Below are 7,713 nucleotides of genomic sequence, written 5' to 3'. Positions count from 1 at the left end.
TGAATTCTGGACAGCATACTGTCTTGTATTGTCGCTTAGTTTAGAAGGGGTAATTGAAGGAAACAGGATTAGTGTCCTCAATGAAAGTTATATAAATGTGTCTTAGGGTCACATACAATTTCTAATTAACCCTACAACAATTTTTTACAAAATGATATGCCCAAAATACCAACAGCAGTCCTTGTAGAATTTCTAAAACCAAAATCTGTGCAGTATCTCCTCTACACTTCATCACCCTTTTTCAAGAATCTAAAAGCAAAAATGGATTTGAAAGTATAAATGAAAGTTATATACCTATGAAATAACTTTCCAAAACATATTGAATCACCTGAAAAAAAGCTATACACAAGAAGTTATACCAATATTACTAACAACTTTCCCCTCCAAAAATGGGTCTGTTCCCTAACATTTTCTCTTTAAGTTTCTTTGAGTTTTCCAAGTGTAGAATTGAAAATATGGTTCCGTAGGAATCGTAATATATATATATATATATATACACCTCCACATAGTTGAGGAACACCGTAGATAATTAATTGACTGAAAAAAATTAGAAACTTACCTCCTTCTAGGTGCTGCCGTAGCTCCTCTCTTCTCCCTCTTAACTTTTCTCTCAATATTTAAGTGTAGCAAAGGATGAAAAATGAATTTCCTAGTCTTCCATACATATATATATGCCTTTTTGGAGAGTGACATATGGAAGCCCCTAAGGGTGACACATGTCATACCCTTAGGCAGCCACGTCACCTCATGCAACCAATCACATGCTGCCACATGACGATGTGGGACCCACCTCAAGTAGGTGTGTCACCTACTTGGTCCATGTAGGTTTATCACCTACTTAGTCAAAGTAGGTGCATCACCTACTTGCTTTAGTATAGGTGCTACGCTTCCTTCCACCTCTCCCGTGGGTTCGTAATCTCGTCTTACTTTAGGAGCCTATGCAATCCTTGATATGTAAGCTCAACATGTACTCCAATGGCTTAGTTATGTAAGTCATCCAAGTTGGTAGCTTACGTAAGTAAGTCGAGTCCTACGACTTGTTATTTTGGCATCCAATTCGTTTCAAATCCTTATAGGCCTATTTCCAACCTTCACTCTTAAGGGGCATCACGTCCTCCCTTCCTTAGAGTTATTTAATCATGTTATAGATAATCTAGGTCACAGGAAAAATTTCAAGAAGCTTAAGAAGACGTTCCGAAGCATAAAGGTACGGGGTATAACATCCTTCCCCTCTTTAGAACATTCGTCCTCGAATGTAAACCAAAACCTTCCTCCGAACCTTATACTGATTATATGGAGAGGTCCTCTATCCCGTTTCCATAACATATACTTTCATTGAGCAGTCAATATCAGAGTCCCAAAGGTTAGGATTACCTGTAGGCATAGGAACAGGTGATATTTCTTTTTTATTTCTTTTTTTCCAGTTCTCTTACCACATATCGTATTGCACCCTTTACAGGAACATGTGTAAGAGCTTAAAGTAGCTCAGAAGATGCCTTAGCATCGCCATACTAGTCTGCACGTAAACCTGTATCATTCCTTACTTCCTTCATCTAATGTTAAGGCTCCATTATAGCTTTTGTCCTTAGTACTGATTGTACCTTAAAGGTTTTGCTTCAAACCATCTTATACCTTCCCTTAATGTATTTAAGTATGGAAGTTACATGGCTACTACCGAATTCTTTTATCAAGTAATCACCTTGTTTTACTCTTGGCATACCTCCATTCGTAGGTTGCATCAATTCTTTGCCAAAGCTACATCCCCTATCCCAAAGGGTCTTATCATCTTTCACGGTGGAATCACATATCCACAATACTTCTTTATACCACAATTCCATGCAAGGACAATGTATACATACATCCATATCATCTCATGTCATAGCCACATAGGGCTTTCCAGGAGGTTACCCATCCTAGTACCACTCTCGCCCAAGCACGCTTAACTTTGGAGTTCTGATGGGATCCGGTGCGTTAGTGCTGGTATGATTGCATCCTGCCTTATGGGGTATCGTTTGAAGTTTAAGCATTCCCATTTATATATGATAACATCAGTTGATTTTCTCTTATGCTTGTACTTCTCTTGTCCACTTCCCCCCTTGTTGGGTGTACCCATGTCATCCTCCATTTATTTTTAACTATTCACACACGAATGATTCTTACTCCAACATATTTAACGTGCTGCACCATATCTACATCTTCTATTAAATCATCCCCACGTTAGGTTGGCTTTCTAGGAAACCCTAGCATAACCGTAGGGTGCTTTAGTATTCGCAATATATCGTATAAAATCTCATCTAATGATTGATACTCGAGTAATATCCATAATGTAGTAGTGCATTCAAAGCCACATTCCATTCATCCCAATCAGTAATTAGCGAGGGCTCATAATTGGTGCAAATTCCCCACTCGAGTGTACTTATACTTTAATGACTCATGTTTCAAGCTTCGTCATTATACTAACTTTATTCCCATGGATACAGCTTATTCTTATAATAACCTCATAATGCAGCAGTTGTTCCACAAATGGACATACCCTCTCCTTGCAGGATCTCACTAACCATCAAGGTGGAGTCACGTATATTAACTTCATTATGCCTTCTGAACATTCATCTTTGTCATGTGCTTCAGGCTCCCTTCTAATCCTGCTTAAAACCATATTAACTTCATTGTAATAGGGTCCTTATCTTATTACTATACTTTTAATTCGTAACTATCTATCTCCCTTTTTGTTCGGTACTCATACTTAATTAATCATATCTATCTTGAACGCCTATATTATAACTTCTCTATTATTCCTCCAACTCATTTCCATTTTTGGTTGGGCGCAAGGAATTCCATATTACTCTTTATTTCCTTGTACTAGCTATCCTTCTTGTCCTCACACAACCTTTATTCGAAACTTTCTTTATAGGACTTGATAAATCTTCCTTATTTATTATGTAGCTTGCTTTTCCGTTTTACACCTATCTTTACATTCTATGTTACTTCTATACCCTCCAGAAAATATTAGTTTTACATGACCTTCCTTTCTAACTTCGTTCTACCATACCAGTATTGACCTCCTAGTTTCTATTGCCATTAACTCAATAATTATCTTATTTCTCGAGGTCAGCCATACTCGTTTAGTCAAATCTCATCATTATTGTGAGAACAACCTTTCAAGACATACTACAGCCCTGTATCTCATTCTCTTCTTATTTCTAGGAAAATTTGGGCAGAGTTTCCTCTATATTTCTTACTATCTCAACACCTGCACACAAAAAATACCAACAATGCCTCACAGGGCACACATATATATATTCATATTGTATAACATCTTAGACACACAAGGCACACATATATAGTCATATCATCTCATATTGCAGCTACACAAGGCACCCACAATTAGCAATATGAAAATGGTCTTACCTCGTATGTCCACTCGAACTGCACCTATTGCACTTTCCTGTATACTTTTTCTTTCATTTTTCAGCTTTATATATCAATCTTATTGCAATGCCTTACCTGACATAGGTCCTTCGTTTCTTTGCTTACCTGCTTGCTTTGTAACTTTTAATATCGTCAGTTACTTTCTTCTATCGGTGTTATCCTCCTACTAAAATCGTAGGTTAGTATGAGGAATTTCATTTCCTATGGCTCGGCTCTATAGCACGATCTTAGATATGAAAGAAAGTAACATCCTAAATGTCCTGTAGCCTCCTGTCTATAGATGTGGGGCACAACACACCGATAAACAAGAATCTACTAGACACGGTCTGTAGACACTCCAAGGACGAACTGCTTTGATACCATTTTTGTCATGATCCAACCCCGTAGGCCGCGACAAGGGTCCAACCTGGACCGTCTTATACGTATTTATCAGCTACACATAAGTTGAACCATGTGTGATGTGATACAATACACAAAAACCTCAATAGTTTAAAACTTTTTCATGTACCTGTAGCCCATTTCACTCGTGTCATAACATATAAGAGCATGCAAGACGACAAGGCTGTTATAACAAAAAAACATTCACAACATGCCGTATAGGCATAGTCGAAACAAGCTCACAAACAACCTACATCCATATGTCTACAGACCTCTAGGAAAAGTAACAGCAACATATGGGGGGACAGGGCCCCCGCCGTACCCCTGAATGTACAGATATATACACATTAAGTGACCAGTATCAAAAGTTGGGCTCCAGAATAGTGAAGCACTTCCAACATAGCTGAGAGGAACTCCTAAGCTGATGGATCTCCAGAATGAACATCTGTACCTACGGGCATGGAACGCAGCCCCCCGAGAAAAAGAGTGTCAATACGATATATGTACTGAGTATGTAAAGCATAACGTATCATAACTGAGACCATAACTGAAATAGGGATATAGGGGACAAGTATAACAACTTAATGAATTACTGTACCTGCACCTTAGGATATGTAAATCATACACATCATCATATGTTGTGCTCGGCCCTCTAGTGAACTCGATGTTATAAGCATTTTCTCATATTCACATGTCATCATATCATCATGTATTTTATTTCATCATATCATCATATACGGTATCATATCATCATATAAGGTATCATAACATCGTATACGGTATAATCTTATCATGTATGTCATTTTATTACATCTGGTTCACTACGGGGCTCAGGGTCGCAAATGTATCACTCTAATCTCATATGCATGCCTACATAAAGTATCCGGCCCCTTTAGTGAGGGACTCAGTGAATGGAGTGGTGTACGTCTATAGCGTACCATCATAATATACATATCGTACTCGGCCCTCTAAGGAGGGACTCAGTGTTCCTTCTTTATTTCGCCACATATACTATCATATTACAGCCAGCCCGAGACTCGGTGAATAATCGCATCGTCATAACATATAACATATATCATACCTCATGTATGGAATCATCTCCTCATGTATGGAACTATACAAATCCAGCCTGGGATGCGGTGAAAGAAATAGTAAAACTATGCATGATAACTATTCCTGGCCCATCGTGGGATGCGGTGAAGAATGGGTTACAGTATGCATGAGTAGAGTAGTGGGAAACCATATGAAACTAAGTCATTATCTGAGACTCGATAAAATAGTCAAGTGAACTGTCACCTGAAGACTAGGGGAGTAATTATCCGAGGTACCCCTTTAGATGGCATTAGGGCTTATATCAGTTGGGGCTTCAGGGATCACAGACATGCATCAAGATAATGCCACACAATTTATGCAATCAGAAATATGGTTTATGCAATCAGAGACATGTTATGCAATCAGAGACACAGTTATGCAATCAGAGACACCATTATGCAATTAGAGACATTGATCGTTTCAGAGCCTTCAAGAAAAGGAGCTTGTATCTCTACTTACTATTCACTATATAGCAGGCTCGAGAATAATAGTTTGACTACTTTCAGGCTTTTAATGGTCAAAAGTGACTACAAGTCACAAATTATACTCAGAGCTCCTAATTAGAATTTTCTCCAAATCTATATCATATATCATTTCACTTAAAATTAAGCCATTCTAAAGGAAAGAAGAGATAGGCTTTACATGTACTAGTTTTCATCACATAAAAGACTTAAGGGCAACAACTCAGCTATTGCAGGAGTTCTAACATCAAGAAGTAAATAAGAGTTTCAACTTATATTCAGGGCTTTACAAATGGATTGAATCCCAAATGTCATATACATATCATTTATAGCTTACATCTAAGACATGCCAAAAGAAAAGAAGAATAGCTCTACATACTTATACCAAATAAACATACTAAGAGAAGCTTCACATACCTTGTCTGAATTATTCCTTAGCCTGCTTGCCTCGCCATCCTTTGAACCTATTCAACATGAAATTAATATGAATATCAACCCCTTTTACTTTCAATCACCCTAGGTTACACCTTAGTATTAATGGAATCTATTTCCTTAGTCATTTCCCCGACTAGTTCTGTTATTCGCTAAGACATCGACGAAAATTGGGCAGCAACTCCCCTATAATGTGCCCTATCTAAATTTCCAATTAGGTCCCTAAGACCTACAGCCAACCAACAACAACAACCTGCTGCAATTCACACCAACAATATACAACATGAACTCCAAATGACTTATTCAAAAATACGATATCACAATAGGGCGTCTAGCCTTTATTTTGTAACGCCTTTCATTATACGCATCGAGGGGTCGTGTGTCTTTAACTAGCAGCATCCACATCCCTTTTAGAATTCATTTAGTCCCTGCAACAATTCATTACACCCCTGCAGCAACAACTCACACGAACAACACTATACTTCGACGACAATTTAACTATAGCGATTCCAATTTAGTTTATTTCGAACATCGAGCATTTCTACGACATTATTAAGCTTCCAGCAGCATACAAGGGGTGTAATACATCATATAACAACACCATAACTTAAAATTTAAAGGAAAGACCTTACCTTTACCAAAATTGGCCAAAACTCGCCAAAGCTATCAAAACGTGAATTCTGGACAGCCTACTGTCTTGTATTGTCGCTTAGTGTCGAAGGGGTAATTGAAGGAAACAATATTTGTTTCCTCAATGAAAGTTATATACTTGTGTCTTAGGGTCGCATACAATTTAGAATTAACCCTACAACATTTTTGTACAAAATGATATTCCCAAAATACCAACAGCAGTCCTTGTAGAATTTCTAAAACCAAAATATGGGCAGTACCTCCTCTACACTTTATCACCCTTTTTCGAGAATTGAAAAAGCAAAGCTGGATTTGAAAGTCTAAATCAAATTTACATATATATGAAATAAATTTCCAAAACATATTGAATCACCCGAAAATAAGCTATACACAAGAAGTTATACCAATATTACTAACAATTGTCCCCTCTAAAAACGTGTTTATTCCCTAACATTTTCTCTTTAAGTTTCTTTGAGTTTTCCAAGTGTAGAACTGAAAATATGGTTCCGTAGGCATCGTAATATACATATATATATCTCCACGTAGTTGAGGAACACCGTAGATAATTAATTGACAGGAAAAAATTGGAGACTTACCTCCTTCTAGGTGCTGTTGTAGCTCCTCTCTTCTCCCTCTTAACTTTTCTCTCAATATTTAAGTGTAGCAAAGGATGAACAATGAAGTTCCTAGTCATCCATACATATACATGCCTTTTTGGAGAGTAACACGTGGCAGCCCCTAAGGGGTGACACGTGTCACACCCTTAGGCAGCCACGTCACCTCATGCAACCAATCACATGCTACCATATGGCGATGTGTGACCCACCTCAAATAGGTGTGTCACCTACTTGGTCCATGTAGGTGCATCACCTACTTAGTCAAAGTAGGTGCATCACCTGCTTGCTTCCGAGTAGGTCCTACGCCTCCTTCCGCCTCTCCCATGGGTTCGTAATCTCGTCTTACTTTAGGAGCCTATGTAATCCTTGCTACGTAAGCTCAACATATACTCCAGTGTCTTAGTTATGTAAGTCATCCAATTTGGTAGCTTACATAAGTAAGTCGAGTCCTACGACTTGTTATTTTGGCATCCAATTCATTTCAAATCCTTATAGGCCTATTTCCAACCTTCACTCTTAAGGGGCATCACGTCCTCCCTTCGTTAGAGTTATTTAATCATGTTATAGATAATCTGGGTCACGGGAAAACTTTCAAAAAGCATAAGAAGACGTTCTAAAGCATAAAGGTTTGGGGTATAACACGTACGGTTAAAGGTTTCGCAAAATAGAAACTA

The 7,713-nt window shown here is 38.1% G+C and overlaps 1 pseudogene; it reads right to left on the bottom strand.

Moving 5' to 3' along the window:
• Positions 1-1,876: 1,876 nt before the first annotated feature.
• LOC129904801 (5S ribosomal RNA) lies at positions 1,877-1,994 on the bottom strand (annotated as a pseudogene).
• Between the last annotated feature and the right edge of the window lie 5,719 nt (positions 1,995-7,713).

This window comes from Solanum dulcamara, chromosome 9, assembly GCF_947179165.1.
Source record: "Solanum dulcamara chromosome 9, daSolDulc1.2, whole genome shotgun sequence".
Lineage (NCBI taxonomy): Eukaryota > Viridiplantae > Streptophyta > Magnoliopsida > Solanales > Solanaceae > Solanum > Solanum dulcamara.
The sequence above is the reverse complement of the archived record's forward strand: the minus strand, read 5'-3'. Positions and strand labels throughout refer to the sequence as shown.